We start from the raw sequence: 16,858 nt of genomic DNA, 5'->3' as shown, positions 1-16,858 counted from the left end.
TGTCTGAAAAAAGACATTACTTGCAATGCAGGGAGAAAAACTCACACATCTGGGGTCAGAATTGTTCTGGTGCAATTTCTTGGTGGTGAGAGGAGTGGAGTGATGGTAAGGGGATTTCAGTGAATGGTGGGTTTCTTTGGGCATTGGAGAACTATTCTAAAATTAGGTAGTGAGGGGGCTGGCGTTGTGAGTTAAGGCACCATCCGTGGTGCTGGCATCCCACGTTGGACTGCTGGGTTGAGTCGTAGCTGTTCTGCTTTTGATCCAGCTCCCAGCTAAGGTACCTGGGAAAGCAATGGAAGAAGGCTCAAGTGCATAGGAATTTCTGCCAGCAACGTGGAAGACCTACATGCAGTTTTTCTGGTTCATGTCTTCAGTTGGGTCTAGCCCAGCTGCTGCCGCCATTTGGGAATAAGCCAGCGGATAGAAGAATCTTTCTCTCTTTGTCTCTCCTCTCTCTCTTTCTCTCTCTCCTTCTGTTTCTCTCTCTTCCTTCTACCCATCATTCTGCGTTTCAGATAAATAAAATAAACTGCCTTAAAAAAATAGATTGCTGTGATAATTGATTAACTCTGGAAATATACTAGAAATATACAAGAAATCATATTATTGCGTATATTTGGAATGAACAGATTTTATGGTAAGTAAATGAAAAAAGGTTGTTTAAAAGAGAGCAAGAGAGGGAGATCCGGAGACACAGAGAGACAGAAAGCAGGGAAAAAGGAAGCTGAAACAGCTGTGTTAACTGAGCTGCTGCCATTTAGAGGCTTGACGGAAAGGAACCTAATGCTCTCTCTTGAGAATGAGACACTCCCACAGACTGTCAGCTGAGGGTGGCTACTGGCAAGACCCCGCGGTTCCTCAATACATCCTCTCGGGGATAGATTCTGCTTTTGTGAAGAGCAAATTGATCCAAGAGGAGGCCCGACTTGGAAGCTCCAATGTAGTTTACTTACTCTCTGCAGTCACCTGCCACAGTGTCAAACCCAGGTAAAGCATGATTGGGTGGACAGCAGGAAGTGTGAGTCATGGAGCCCATGGATGATGCCACATAACCATGAGTGGGTGTCTCTGTGTCACAGCTACAGAGAAAACTGGGATTTCTACTCGTACACATGGAGGATCCAATTCATAACTTCTCCATTAAATCTGGTCTTGATAAGATACACACACACACACGTGCGCGCACACACACACACACACATCCATGTTCATGTGAGTATATGTGTGCATATAAAACAGTAAATTTCCACATGAGTCCATTTGTTAATTAGAGATTCCTGTACTCTCATTTTAGAAACCATATTCCTTGATTTGGGGGTTATGCTGTTTCCTATGTGCTTCCAGGGTTGGATCTGTCTGTACATTGTGATGCATATTATTTCCATGCCTGAGACTTGAAGCTGCTCTTTTCTCAGATGACTTGCTTGCAGTACAAACCCTGAATCTCTATTGTCACATCGTTTTCACAAACAACTATGCTGGGTATTTGAGAGAAGTACCAGTTGGCTGTATTTGGAGGCATCTCCTGGACTCTCTGGGTTCTGTTCCATCTTCTTCCCTCTACCTCACTCACAAACACAACAGCTCCAACTTCTAGGTTTTTGCTGAAACAACAAATATATTGAGTAAAAGACAAATGAGGTGCTTTTCGTTCGGAAAGAATGTTCTGTCTCCAGGTCCCTGGGTGAGCCCTTGGGGAATTCCTCTGCAGTCATCATTGATCTCCACTGGGGTCTTCTCTGCAGGGTGGGAGTGGGTCCAGAACTCCTCCCACTTCTTGCCTGATTGTAGCACTTTCCTCACCTTACCCTCAGATAAGGGACATTATGAAGATCTTTAAAGTCATTCAGGTTCAAATGACAGTATTTGTTTTTCTGGGATCAGTATTACATTAATTTCTTATTACAGTTCACTTGGTGGGTAAGGCTTTATTAATTCTTATCATCTATTTTCCAATATATTTGATGAGATGCCTGAAGTTCCTCTCGTTCTTTCTCATGTACAACATGCTTTTTAAGAAAAGGCCACATGCTTGAAGAATCACTTATTTACTTCATGAGATAATTCCCTGATGCACAGGCGTACCTTGCGGTACTGGTGGCCCAGGAAGCTTGGCAGGACCATTCCACACAAAGAGCCTAGAACACCGGGCGCTGCTCCTCTTGGGCGGCCCACTTGTGTGTTCCCTCACGTGGCAACTCTGGCTGCCTCCTCTCCCCACTCAGAGATGCTCGCTGTCTCTGTGTCTGTTTCAGTCCATCCTTAAAACCAGAGATTTGGGTCCTTGTAAAGTTAATATTCTTGTCTTTTTTTTTTTTTCAATTTCACATGCCAAAAGCCTTAAAAACCATCTTCTGTATAATTTTCATAAAATCATTTGGTGATGGAAACTCATCTCCCTGAAGAGTCTCCTCTGATTATTGCTGAAGTGTCCAGTTAGCCCATCTTATCTGTTCTGCTCCAAGGGAAACCATGCACCTTTTATTATCACTTGAAAGGCAGAGGGAGAGAGCAAGACCAAGCTCTCCCATCAGCAGGTTTGCTCTCTAAATGCTTACAGCAGGCAGTGCTGGGCCATGTAAAGCCATGAGCTAGAAACTCAATCCAGGCCTCTCATGGGGCGGGCAGGGGCCCAGTCACTTGAGCCTCACTGTTGTTTCCCAGCATCTGTCCTCAGCTGGAGTCAGGAGCCAGAGTCTGAATCCAGGCCCTCTCATTTCCTAATGTTTAGCTACACACCTGCTCTGCAAACCATCTTTCAATCGCTCGTTTGGATCCTTCTCCCTTGGTCCCGATTGCCCCCAAAGTGGCCACAATTCCTTTTGCCTACTCAAAGCAGTGGACAGGAGATAGGGACAGCGTCAGGGCAGTCATGTTCAGGAAACCACTCTTTCCTCTCAGTATCTTCCTGCTGTGTGCGAGGCAGAGGGTGAAGCTGGGGCTGAGAGCAGAGAGGAGCCTTTCTAACTTGGCAACACACTGGAGCCCACCCTAAAGTTCCCTTGCAAAACTCAGGGTCACTTTGTCTCAATGCCCTCCCAGTAGATCCCTGGGTCTGTCGGGGGCCCCTGCCAACAGCAATGGGGAGTATGATTTCTGGCAAGTTTTGTGGAGTTGCAAACTGCCTATTCTTCGGAGTGTTTGTATTTGCAAGGATCCTATAAACCTAGTCTTCAGCAAGAAAAGCCCACAGACTCACTTTTACAACTGCTCCCAAATACTACAGCTTTAAGAGGGCCCCCAGCTGCAGAAGCCATCACCTGAGGGAGCCCTATTGAGTGTAATCCTCTCTCAGTTGAATTAGCCTCCCACAGGGCTCTGATTATGCAAGGAGGGAAAATGTCACTGATGAAAGGGGGGGCCCCTCACTGTGGGATAACGTGGGGACCCTTTTCCTGCTCACCAGGGCTGGGATGTCCTTCTAAACACCCCCAGCTGTGATCTCCCAGAGAGGGTGCCCTAACACGGGAGCACTCTCACTTCTTGGGGATGCAATGCAGGCTGGGTTGACCTCTTTCCAAACAATAACAAAACACAGGCAGTTCCAGAGCTTAGCTAGAGAGAGCCGCAGGATCCCTTCTGAAGATAGCTTTGGCATCATCCATTAAGCAGTTTTCTAAGAATCCTATGGCACTTGAATCAGTGCTGTCCCAGCCTCTTGCTTTCAATACCAGTGATTTCTGTCCAAGTGTGGAGGCTCCTCTGTGGGCTGGTGCCTGTGTGAAAGCTGTATGCGCTGTGATCTGTGGAGCAGCAAACTGCACCAAGCCAGGGCATCCCTGAAGAATACAAACTGGTGTGTGTCTCAAGGATGGTGGGCACCCTGCAGAGCCTGCACTAGCCAGCCTGTGGTTAGTTTAGCTAAAACACCTGAGATGAGTCGTCTAGAGAGGAATAAGGCTTATTTGGGCTCATGGTCTTGGAGATTCACACACCGAGACAGGGTGGCCCTTTAGCTCGGTGTCAGATAGGGGGGATTGTATGTGGGGTGAGGGTCATAGGATGTGCCAGGAGGCACTCAGTGAGAACTTTGATCATCCCTTCTCAATGACTTTATAGTCATGACCCAATCACAGGGCCTCCGCTTTTATAGACATAAGGCTCTCGGGCTTAGAGGCCGGTGTTCGGCCCAGCAGCTGAAGATAACAGTTAAGACACTCACCTCCCACCCACACTGGAATACTCAGGTTCAATGCTGTGCCTCCTACTTCTGACTCCAGCTTCCTGTTAACACAGACCCTGGGAAGCAGTAATGACGGGCCAGGTACTTGGGTTCCTGCCAGCTATGTGGAATACTCAAGTGGAGTTTCTGGCACCAAGCTTTGTTGTCCTGTCTCAGCACTGGCTGCCACAGGCATTTGGGGACTGAATCAGTAGAGAAGAGTTCCCCTGTCTCAGTGCCTTGGGATCCATGAAGCTACCAGAACTTGTACAACAGCACTTCAGACTGTTCGGCTTGGCTCTAACACAGTAAAGCTTCTCTGATGTTTTCAACTGGCTCAACAGTCCAGCATTACCTGTAAGCAGACCTTCAACGCTAGGTATGCTCATGTTTTTTGTTGGGGCAGACAAGTACGTAGGTGACCCCTCTCTCCATGACCTTGGGTCTGACAAGCAGCCAGGTCCAGCAGAGACTGGGACATTTGGGTGGGACATGAATCTCAGGACTCACCTGTGTATCTGTGTGTACATGGAGGAATGGCATGTGCAAAGCTCAGGGACAGACGAGTGAGAAGGCTTCAAGCGGGGTATGCTGTATGATTGATGTCCCTTCTGAGTTACCTGAAGGGAAACAGAGGCAGCCAGAGCTTGGTTCACTGGGCACACTACCATGGGGATTTGGTACACCAAGGACTTTCCAGGAGATTTCTTCCTCTCTGAGTCTGGTGAAGGGGTGCAGAATGAAGTGGTTCTGGGTCTCAGGTAGCCCCAATGCTTGCCAGCAGATGTAAGAAGAAGAAGGAACCCGGAGTTGAGTTCAGCACCATTTGGCCTGATGGTGCCTCCATACTGGAGTCCTTACATAAGGCCCTGTAATGCAGGTAGTCAACAACTTAGACTACAAGTAAAGTATTGCTTAAGAATATACAGACTGTATCTGACTGCAGTGGTTCAACTTACAGCTCTACAATAGTGCAAAAGCAACATGCACTCAAGCAGAAACTGCCCTTGCTCCTGATGAAATTATTCAATATATCTTGGCATCCCTGGATTTTCTACCATTGTCTATACCTATAACGTAATGATACAGTTAAATAGCAGAGTGATGGACTTGTGACTGCCACTGAAGCACTATAATATTGTGAAAAGGGGGAAAACAAAAGATAGGAGGACAAATGGGGAGGGTGGAAGGAGAAATGCCTGAGCCTAGGGAACTATATCATGAAAAAAAAATTAAAAAGAAACTCTCCTTGGAATAATGAACTTGGCTCTTTCTCAAGGAGGTACCATGTAGTCTCTTGCGGATGCTGAGAAGGCAAAAGTCAGCTCCCACATCACTGGACTAGTCAAGGCCCTGCCGGGCAACATGTTGCTGAAATGGGATGTACAGGAGGCCTCAGGGAGTCCAGACAGCCTCCTAAGACAATGCCATCAACTTAGGATGCGTTTCTTGGGACAGTCAGCTGAGGAGCACCTACAGACTTGATGGCCTGCCCTGACTCACACATGTGGGATCAGGATTTATAGTCCAATCTCAATTGGGAGCTCTGTTACCCATGGTGGACCAACTTGGCCATTTCCTCTTCCTTCTCGACCATGACTACTTACCCTTCTCCTTGAATATTTATAAATCAAACCCAGACTTCCCTGGACAAGCCAGCCTCACCCAGATCCTACTGATATTTCTCTTTTCACCCCAAACTGTCCTGGGTACACCTCCCTTCCTGTGACAGCCCTCTACTTGCTCGCCTTTGATTCACACAGTCTCAGCAGTGGTTAGTAGTGGTTTGTTCTGTGAGTGGAAATCATCATTACAGGAGTTGACAGTGAATCACTGAACAAACACTTTGAGATTACACTATTTATTTATCTATTTGAATGGAAATAGGCTAAACAGTACCTTTTTTTTTTTTTTTTTAATGCAGGCAGTGTCCCAGGAGTGTGATTAACACAGAAAGCATAGTTTATGCATGGGTCAAAGTGTCCCAGAAGTGGCTCCTGCCACACCTGCCTGGTACCGCAGCCTGGGGACTTTCTGCAGCTCACCTGGGTAGTGTCGTAGCCTGGCAGCTGGAAGGCTGAGGCGATGGATTGGACATGGTTGGTCTCTACTGAGACCTCCATTCTTGACCTGCAGATACAGTCTTCTCCCTGTGTCTTTGCGTGATCTCTATGTCATAACCTCCCCTTCTTCCAAAGATGCTGATCAGATTGGATCGGGGGCTGGCCCAGTGACCTTACTTGACCTTAATCGCCTCTTGGAAGGCACATGACCATGCTTGCCTCAAAGGCAGCACCTGTTCCCAGGTACTGCGAGCTGGGACTTCAACCTTTAGATTTGAATGGGATGTAAATCATCCCACAATAGGGGCTTTCCTTTTTCTGCCCACACCTCCACCTCCAACCTTGATCACCCTTTCATTTTACATTCACCTCTAGACCTCCATTGGTTCCCACCACCAAGTCTGCTAAACAGAAGTACAGGATGTTTTAAAAATCACCTCCAATGAAACCAGGCCGCAATAGATTAGATCAAAACTCACAACAGAGTCCCTCACTCTCAATTTCCACATCATTAAGCTGAAACCAAGCTGTGAGATTGATCTAAGAACTCAGGAGGAAGGAAAGCCTCCCTTCAGAAGAACCTCCACACACTTGATTTTACAGATGCCCCCAAACAGACCATTTTTAAGGGGCATAAAAATTAGTCAACTAATTATCTAGCTCCCTGTTCCCACCCTATGGGATAAACAATTTTAGAAAAAAAAAAAGTCTGCTCTCTGTTCTTTGTGTCCACTTTCCTTAGCTGATCTCTTGTCAACAAAACCAACCTCCTTTGCTCAGCTCTTAGGAAGCCTGACTTCATTTTACAGATGAAATATTGCCCAGATTCCAGATTCAGGAATAAAGCCAATTACATTTTTTGAAAGTTTGCTGTAATTTTAAGTTTTAAAACATTCTGTGCACTCTTACCTTTTATGTTTTATTCTAGGTATTTGGTCATCTTCCATTCACAAACTCTGAATCTGGCCTACGGTGTGGGTGTTTTGAGGGTCCTACTATCGTCTGCTAACCACACTGTCACATAGACAGCCTTCATTTGCCTGCCTTGGGCTGCCCTGTGCTATAAGGCCAGTCTGGTGCTGACATTCAGTCCTTGATGTTCACCCCATTTGTCCAAGCAATCCAGGGTTTCCCATGAGATTCCAGGCTGTGGACCCTTCCACAGGCAGGAAGCCCCAGGCCAGGTTACCCATCCAGACAGTGCCTTCCCACAAACCTAAGCTGACTCTGAGGCCCATCATCAGGCAGTCATCGGCTATACAGAAAGAGAAGGGTTTTCTTTTGATTACACAATGCACAAAGCTACTGCACAGAAGACTTCAGAGACCAAACGCACAACAAGCAAGCCATCCTGCTGCGGATGTCAGCTGGGTGTTCTCTAATGCACTTCAGTTCCAACACTACCTACCTAGTGGTAGCATTAGATCCCACAGATGAATGACCTCAGTTCCCAAGACTGCTCCCCTCCCCACTTTAGATGCCGATTGAAAGCACCGTGTTTGTTGCCTGTGCTTCTGACCAATATGCTGCAATCCAGGGTTCCCACCAAGCCCTGTTTGTGTTCTGTTAATTTGCTGCAACCATTCACAGCACTCCAGCAGACACATATGTCTACCGGTTTGCCAGCAAGGACTACCACAAAGGGTGCAGATGCAAAGCTGCACTTGGTGAAGCTGGTGGAAAGGGGCTGGGAGCCCCCAGACCCTCTCTCAGCACCAGCCTAGAAGAATCTGCAGGTGGACAATAATCTGGGAATTCTCAGAACCCCGTCCTTTTGACGTCATTGCTCAGGTACCACTAATCGCACCATGGGCCATCGGTGATCCACTCGGCCTTTAGCGTCCAGCACACGGAGGCTAGGAGTGGGGCTGACCGTCTCAACCCTCCAATCCTAGGTGATCAGTCTGAATCCTGAAGCTACAGAAAGGATCCCAAGCCACCAGTCAACTCATTAGCACACACAAAGACACATCTCAAATTGAAGTTTCCTAAGACTTTACAGGTTGTATGCCAGGAAAGTGACTGTTAAAACAAGCTGCAGTTCACAACATCACACTAACTCATGCCAAATATTCACAGCCATATTATCCACCAGCGACATCCAGACACAAAGCCGTCCTGGGTCCATTCACATGGACTGAAAGCACCTAGACTAAAAGACATTGCTCTGACTTGGACAACAACTCAGTCTGGACTTTTGACAAATCTGGGCCTCTGTTTACTTTCATGAAGTAGGAATAATGAGAGTGCAGTTGTATTTCTCACCCTTATGAAAGGCAGCCCAGGGCTTTGGGAAATAAGGACTCCCTGTTCCACTGAGAGATGCGAATCACCTACCTGGGAACCCTCCCAGACCACAGAAAACTCACTCTCATTGGGCAGATACTGCCGTTACAAGTACGCCTCTTGAATTGTAGTACATATTGTAACAGACAGCCTCTGACTGTCCTGCCCACTGCTGCCTCACAAGTGGCTGGTAACAGTTACCCTAACTAAGGAGGAACTGTTGTTCACAGGTGTTCCACTCACACTGTAGCACACGTTGCCATAGGAGCCAGCCTCCACCTAGCCCACTTTCCTTGCAGTGTTCCATAAATCCAGCGCTGCTCTTCGTTTGCTGGGGAGTTCTTCTAACTCCCTGGGACGCTATTCTCAATGCATCATTTCCTACAATAAGCTTGTCAGCACTTCCATAAAGTACCAAGGACAAGCCACTTAGGAAGGAAAGAGGCTTCTCTTGGTTTGTAGCTCTGGAAGTTCCAAGGTGTCCCTCTGATGAGGGCATCCTTGATGGCAGAGCCCCAGTGTAATATAGGGCATCAGACCCTGGGAGCCCGTGGTCTGTCCATGACTCTCCTTAGAAAATCAGCATGACTTAGTCACAAGGCTTACACCCTAATAACCCACTGCAACCCAGTTACTTTCCAGCCTCAGCTTGAGCTTATCATCCTCCTGGTATTACCAGCATGAGACTAATTCATGCATGAGACTTGAGGGGAACAAATATCCAAACTAAAGCAACAGTCCTCTCTCCAGAAAATCCTATAGCTACTAAAATGTACAAATGGTTGTGTCTTGTATATAAAACGGTATAGAGGGGCCTGGCATGGTGGCGCAAGTGGTTAAGGTCCTCGCCTTGCACGCCCAGGATCCCATATGGGCGCCGGTTCGATCCCGGCAGCCCCGCTTCCCTTCCAGCTCCCTGCCTGTGGCCTGGGAAAGCAGTCGAGGACGGCCCAAAGCTTTGGGAACCTGCACCCGTGTCGGAGACCCAGAAGAGGCTCCTGGCTTCGGATTGGCATAGCATCGGCCGTTGCGCTCACTTGGGGAGTGAATCATTGGACAGAAGATCTTCCTTTCTGTCTCTCCTCTCTGTATATCCGCCTTTCCAATAAAAAAATAATAAAAATAAATCTTTAAAAAAAATGGTATAGTATTTTCAAAAAAGGGTCCTTTAGAAAGCTTGTGAAAATGTAATTTAAAATATGTTTCTTTTGGTGAAAGAAACATTGAAATCTATGCATGCTTAGGATCTTCAAAAAGCTTGTGGAAAATGTGTATTATAAAAAAGTATATGAAACTTCAAGGTTGTTTTGCCCAAAAATAATAGTATCTTTTTAAAAAAGATTTACTTTATGTATTTAAAAAGCAGAATGACAGAGAAAGCGGGTGACAGAAAGCAAGGGAAAGGGCCTGCTGCCTGGTGTTCCACTCCCCTGGCCTGGCACAGGCTGAAGCGAAGCACCTGCCACTCCAGCCAGGCTTCTCTTGGCGCATCTTCTGCTGCTCTGCCAGCTGCATTAGCAGGAAGCCGGATGGAAAGTGGAGCAAACAGGACACCCACAGGCACTACACTTTGGAATGAATGTAGCACAGGCTGCGGCTTGACCTACTGTGCCACAATGCCAGCCCTAAATGTGTATCTTCATTCCATTTTTTCCACACAGGTAATCTGAAGAACTTTGTACAACCGATGTGCATCTTCCCATATAATCTAAAATGTATAATGCCTAACACGGTGTAAATGCTAGGTACGTGGCTGTTATACTGTATTGTTTAGGGAATAAGAACAAGAAAAAGTCTGTTCAATCTCATTTCATTTTTTTCTAACTGCTTTTGACCTGTGGTTGGTTGAATCCATGGATGTGGAAACTGCAGGCAGGTTAACAATTCCTATATCTTACGATTCAGTGAAATTGTAACAACAAAAGGAAACATCACAATAGAGACAAGGCAGAAGGAGTTTTCCAGAATGTAGAGGGAAGCCATAAAAGAAGCCTGACTTATGCACGCGGTAAGCTCCTCCCTGGAATGTGAACTTTGGTCGCCTCCATCCTATGTTGCAGTCACCGGAACAAGCAAACTGATAATTGCATGGTGTCCAGACACCCCGCATGCATGGCCAAAGGCTATCGCCTCTCATTTTATGGGCATTTTTACTAGGTGTATATTCTCTCTTTATCTGCTATGGGTCACACAGACCCTGTCCTTTCTCAAAGAAGAATCCAACCAAAGAATTTTTACTGCTTTGTAATAAACCTACCCTGCTTGTCCATGTAATCCTACCCTCTTTCCCCTTGGAAACGCTGTCCTGCATCTCCAAAATGGCAATCCTCAAGACGCTCCCTCCCCCAGAAAAGTTCTTTGGTGTTTACAGCCCCTGAGTTTGGGTTGATACGCAGAGCTATGGTTTGGCAGCATTTAGAAAGCTTGGAGAGGGCCTCTACTGGTTACTTCAATGGCCACAGTGGGGGGCTTATCACCTGCCCCTCACATTACACTCTCCTCTTGTGTTTTAGCTGATGAAAGGCAAAGTGCTTCAGCGCTGCTGTGATTTTACATGAACCATCAGCAATGGATTGGAACAAAAGCTGGTCAGTGTGCAGACCAGCAACGAATTTCTCTGTCCCATCCCTGTCCCGTTCCAGTTCTCCCACTGTGTGATTTGTCCCTGACGGGGTCTCACACCTGTAAAGGCACACACAGGTGCATTCCTTCTCCAGCCCCAAGGCTGCCTTCCCCACAGGTCTGTGCTACAAAGCCCTGTAGCTTCCTGCACTGCCCTAGCCACAGCAGGTGCGTGTGAGTCCAATGAGTGCCAGAAGCAGCATTATAACGGAAATGCTAGTGCATGGAATGCACCACCCTGCTGTACCTAGCTATGATGTCCTCCTCACCTCCACGGTTCGGTCTTGAGAAAAGTGCTAAAAATATCTGGAAGCTGGTTGGAACATCCATGTGTCTTTTCAAGTTCATTTCATTCAGCAACATTTCATTGCAACATGTTGAGGCTGCTGCTTAAAGGAAACTTTCTGGGGAACCTAAACGTGGTTTGCACACATTGTAAAAACTCTCCCACACCTCTTTCTACCAAGAGATTTGAACACACACTTTCGGGAGGCACCTGTGCTTACAAGGGACAGAAACACCAGGGCGGCTTGGCTGTTCTGATGTTCAGAGTCCTGGACATCACCACCCTGGATTTCCTCACCACAAAACTGTAAGCTAACAACCAAGTCCTTTTAAGCTTTATTTCTTCCCCAACATGTTTGGAAGAGGTTACGAGCAAGCAGTGGCTAACCTTTGCAGCAAAAGTGAACACAGGCCCATCCCCTGTCTGGTCTGCTGTGGTCAAAGGGCTGGGCCAGCAGCTCCCCCGGGCTCAGTGCATCCCAAGGAGTCTCCCGTATCCTCCCGTCTTTCAGCTTCACCTACAACGCTCAGAAGGTAGCGATCATTAAACACGTGACTGTTATGTGGCTAGAAAGCGTGCCAACTAGGGCAAGTAAACTGGATTAGGGTGGCAGCCATACACACCCAGGACACAGATGGCTATGTGGTGGAGTCAGGAGTGAGGAAGCCGATCTCACCGGCCGTGTGGATTGAAAGTCAGATAGCCAGAAAGACCCAAAAGCTCCATGTCATAATCTCAATCAGGTGGAGGATCAGGCTGTCAGAAACGTTCTCTACTCCAGCGTAGCCTCTCCACTGTCCGCCCTCTGAAAGTGGAAATACAAGCCTTTCGCAGAGGCCGGGATTTGCTTAGAAAAACATTCATTTCTGATGTCTTGCAACTCTTGACACTATCATCAGTCCTCAGCAACAATGGCGTGCTGTTGCTTCGCATGTGTGTTTGCCAAAAGCGTCTCCTTGATTGAGAAGGAAAATAAAACATAAGACCAAGGGTAACGTGCAGGTTTGTTACAAATTGATTGCCCCCGAAAGAAGGAAGACTTTACTGTATTGTTACCCACATCAGTGGCCTGAATCTGTTCTCTCTCTCTCTTAAACACACACACACACACACACACACACACACACACACACACGCTGAGCTCAGCCGGGCAGCCATCCAAATGATTCATATTAAATTCTGGCTATATTCAGCACAAAAGTCATCTCACATCAGAGGATCAAAGTTACATCAACTCTCAAGCGCTGGGGAATTGATAAGTAGCTAAAATTAGGTCATTGCATAGCAGCGGCTTTTGATGGATGAAGTGAAATTTAGCCGCGGGTTTGCTATTTAAAGATCTGTTACAGCACCCTTTCCTGTAGCCCTGATGAACACACAACACAGGATCGCGGGGGCTGATTCAGTGTGCGCTCATCGCAGCGGGCCATGCCAACCGGATCCCGCGAGCACGATCAGCTCTCTGGCCAGGGAGTGCATTTACATTCCGGCATTCAGAGTCTCGCTGAACCTTTTTCCCAAGTTGTTTAAATCGCTTTTAAAAGCATTCCGCCACAAGTTGCAGCTTCCTCAGCCTGAGCCAGCCCAGGGTTTCAAAAATTCTTCAGCGACTTTCCATAAACCCGAATCCCTCCACCGGTCCTAGCCATGGCCTCATTTCGCCTTCAGGCTCTTCCCGTCAGTTGCAGAGTCATTCTCGCCCATCTGAAATGCCTCTCTTCTTTTGGGTTTGTTTTTGTTTTTTTCGCTTCGGGAAAGCTGTCAGTTCCAGAACCAGCACGCAGTCAGTTGCGTCAGACCCTAGCAAGCTGGAGCTCCGAGGCCACAAGAAAGAATTACAAAGACTGTCTAAAAACCACAACTTGGCACGAAGGCCACCACAACCTGACGTGAAGAACGTTTCCGTGGGGACGGCTACCCAGCAGTTGCCGCCTCTCCTTTGGACTGGCGCCACTCTCTGTTATTGATCTTCCGACACAAGGGTAATGATTTCAAAACGACTTGCACAACCTTCCTCAACTTACCCTTAAAAGCCCTGGTCTCCCTCCCTCTGCCCCTGATCTGTTACAGCACACGGATTTGGGGTTACAATCTTCAGCACATTCCAAAACAAAACTCATTGGTATTGAGGTCACCAACTTCCAGATGAGTGAAATTGAGGATCTGGTTGAGGTTAGTTGAGGTTCAGTGTGGCTGAGGCTTCAACCTGGGAGGCCACCATTCACCAATTCTGATTCTGACACCTCCACTGCCAGACCAGGATTCCACACATATAACCAGAAGAGGTGTGGGGGTAAATAGCCAGGTAGGGCTGACACAGAGTATCATGCTCCCACATGTGGTCCCCACTGTCTCCCAGCTCCACAGTAGATACAGCATCAGCACACCCCTTCTACCCGCCTCATTCTACCGCCAAAGGCATCTGCACACACTGAGGGACCCAGGAGCCTTGCAAGGGACTGGATCTGAGAACCCAAAACATGAAAGAAAAGTCAGAAGGAAAGGCAGAAAACAGGGAAACCAGGAGGGAAGAGATCAGCTTAACCCAAACCTAGTCCAGAACAAAACACATAGCACTAAAGATATCAACGCAAGGAGAGGAGATAACATGGAGCAAGAGGAAGCCAGCAGCCACCTGAGTCTAAGGTTAGGAAAGGCCAGGGAGCAAGGCTGTCCTGAGGTAAGAGATAATCTCAGCTAGGCAGGGCCCCATTGCTCAGGAAAATGACTTGCCTGGGCTCCAAGGAGAGCCAAGGAAGGGGCGGCGAGTCTCTGGTAGGAAATAGGATTACCTTATCCTCGTGTGACTGGGGCAACCTAAACCCATCAGCCCTTTACAAGGTGACCCCAAACCCCCAGGAATCCTGGGTCCTGTGAACACTGGGGTACCAGTGAGCTGAGGGCCATCAGAATACAGCATCAAGGAAGAAGGTCTCTTCCCATCTCCTGTCTGGACAGCCACACAGGTCTCAAACACACTAACCCGCAGAACTGACAAGTCACCAGATATGCCAATGATTTGGGCCCAACATTCTTTACAAGTACAACAGATGAAGTGCGATCAGAGAGCTGCCACTTCCATTGACCTAGGCAGGAGCTCTGATGTGGTAGCATTTGGAATCTGCAGATGGCCACTGGAGAGAGAGAAAGGGAACAGGGTCTGTGAGTCCCCTCCTTTGTGTGCCGAGTTTCCTGGGACGTGGTGAGGGTGGGTAGAGCCCAGACACGGGGTGGTGGAGCTTCGGACAGGGACTGGCTGCTGCAAGGAACCAGGGCATTCGCTGAAGCTCATTTAAGAGACTATAAGAGCCTTGGGTTTCAACCTGAGAGGGGCTGAGAGGCCCAGTGCCTGGCTCATCATTTGCATTCCCTGAACAGAGCTCCCCAGCACATCTGTCTTTCTTTGAGAACCACCATGATACAACACCCAAGAGCAGACACTGGATTTAGCAGGAGCACTGTTGTCAATGGGAACAGGGAAGGCTGCAATAAAGTCAGTTGCCTCTATTGACTCCTGGGCTGCAGCATGGAACAAGGGAGAGGAAGCTGCTAGCGGAAGAATGCTGGATGTGACTGGAGTACTCATCCTTGGGCATTCACACCCCATGAAGAGTCAAGCAAATTAAGTTGTGATGGTTGGACAGAGCTGAGCCAGGGGCTGTGGCTGATGGAGCTTGGCAATGACAGACAAGCACTTGCTTTGGAAGGGTTTTTCTCAAAACCAGCTTTGAGCCCCTCGTGTGCAACTAACCAGCACCCATTCAAGCTACCTTTGGGAAGACTGCATGAGGGGTTGGTCCAGGTTGGTACTCAAAAATTGGCATAAAGCCAACCTGAAAAAAAAAAAAAACTAAAAAGGATGCTCCATGGAAAGAGAAGGGCTCATGAGAAAAGCTGAAGCAGAAACCCCTGACTGAGCAGAGAGCACAAAGAAGGACTGGGGCAGCACACGCACCCGCAAGGCCCATCTGTCATGAGCTTCTCTGCCTGAGAACTCAGAGTAGCTCTGTCAGCCGAATTCTAGGAAGTGACGTGTCTGTTCAAAACATCTTAAGATAGTCATGTATCTCACCACTTCACACTCCATTTACAGCATCTGGGGATGGCCACCTGATGTCCTGGCAATGTTAGGGGGGTACCTGTGCCTTTCCTTTCTGGTATCTGAAACAATCACCCTTGAAACCTTGCAGAATATGTGAGGATACTGCAGAAAACTTATGGAAATGGAACGGCGTAAGTTTTTTTCTTGCTCACAAAATCTTAAAGCCATGGATAGCTTTTTCATGATCCACTTTTAGAAGACCCTCTATAGATACAATTACAAAACTTTCTCACTAAAATCACCTTATCCTTTAATTCTCTGTTCTACTCACTGAAGTACGTTGTGCTTAAATCAGTAGAAGTGGACTTACCACACTGGCACCTTCTGTTTGGTTCTTTCATTTGGAAAGCGCCAGTCACTCCAGCTGCCTTTTTGTTTCTTTCTCCTCATTTCCAAATCCTCGTTATTGCTATCATTCTCTTTATTTACTTATTTCTAGAATTGCTTATTTTTGAGAGAGGGGCAGATAGATAAAGAGAGAAGAATTGCCATCCTTTGTTCACTCCTCGAATGCCCACAGCAGCCAGGCCTGGGCTATGCTATAGCCAGGAGCTGGGAAACTCAGTGTAGGTCTCGTATATGGGTGGCAAGAATTCAGTGATGAGTGTCACCTGCCTTATAGGGTCTGGAAGCAGGAATGAGGAGCTTAGCTGAGACCCAAACCCAGGCACCCTGATGTGGGCCCATACAGGTGCCTTAACTGCTGCATCAGCCAGTGCCCTTCATCATCTGTCAACTGCTGGTTGTTCTGCCTCAGTTCTGGGCCTCTCCCACAGCTAGCCTGCACTTCCCACTTACCCTGTCAGCTGTTTGAACCCAGCTTCCCTTGGTTTGGCTCGGGTCCACCTGCAGGCACTTGTCCAGCAGGGCTCCGGGAATGAGCTGACCTGTGATCCAGCTGCTTTGCTGCTTTGCACTTTATGTGCCAACACTCTTAATACCACCAGTGCTCATCCCCAGACTCTTCTTTGAGAACTGGTTTCCCAGCAGCTGTGTGGTTCCTTGCCTCTGAATTTCATGGAGGAGGAAGTGGTTGGCATTTGTTTTGGCTCTGAGCACAGAACTGTGCCTGTGTTTTCCCCATGTCTTCTGTTGACTAATGGACTCCCTTTTTTCCTCTTACCATGTCCTTGATTGGTACTTTTTGATTATTAGCATTCTTTATTTGAGGTGTTGTACAGGGTATGTCAGTTATATCTGAGAAATGGTGCTGGGAACAGGCCGAAGGAGCAGGCTAGGGTCCTGAAAAGCTTGTGTTGGGACAGTTTCTCCAAATCCCTCAGGTAGGCTGGTGGCTATCTCTGCCTGTCTGTAGCCCAGCCCTTCTGGGCATC

The sequence above is a fragment of the Ochotona curzoniae genome, unplaced genomic scaffold (genome assembly GCF_017591425.1).
Source record: "Ochotona curzoniae isolate NIBS_2020 unplaced genomic scaffold, NIBS_Ocur_1.0 scaffold_3208, whole genome shotgun sequence".
Lineage (NCBI taxonomy): Eukaryota > Metazoa > Chordata > Mammalia > Lagomorpha > Ochotonidae > Ochotona > Ochotona curzoniae.
This window is presented reverse-complemented; position numbering follows the sequence as displayed.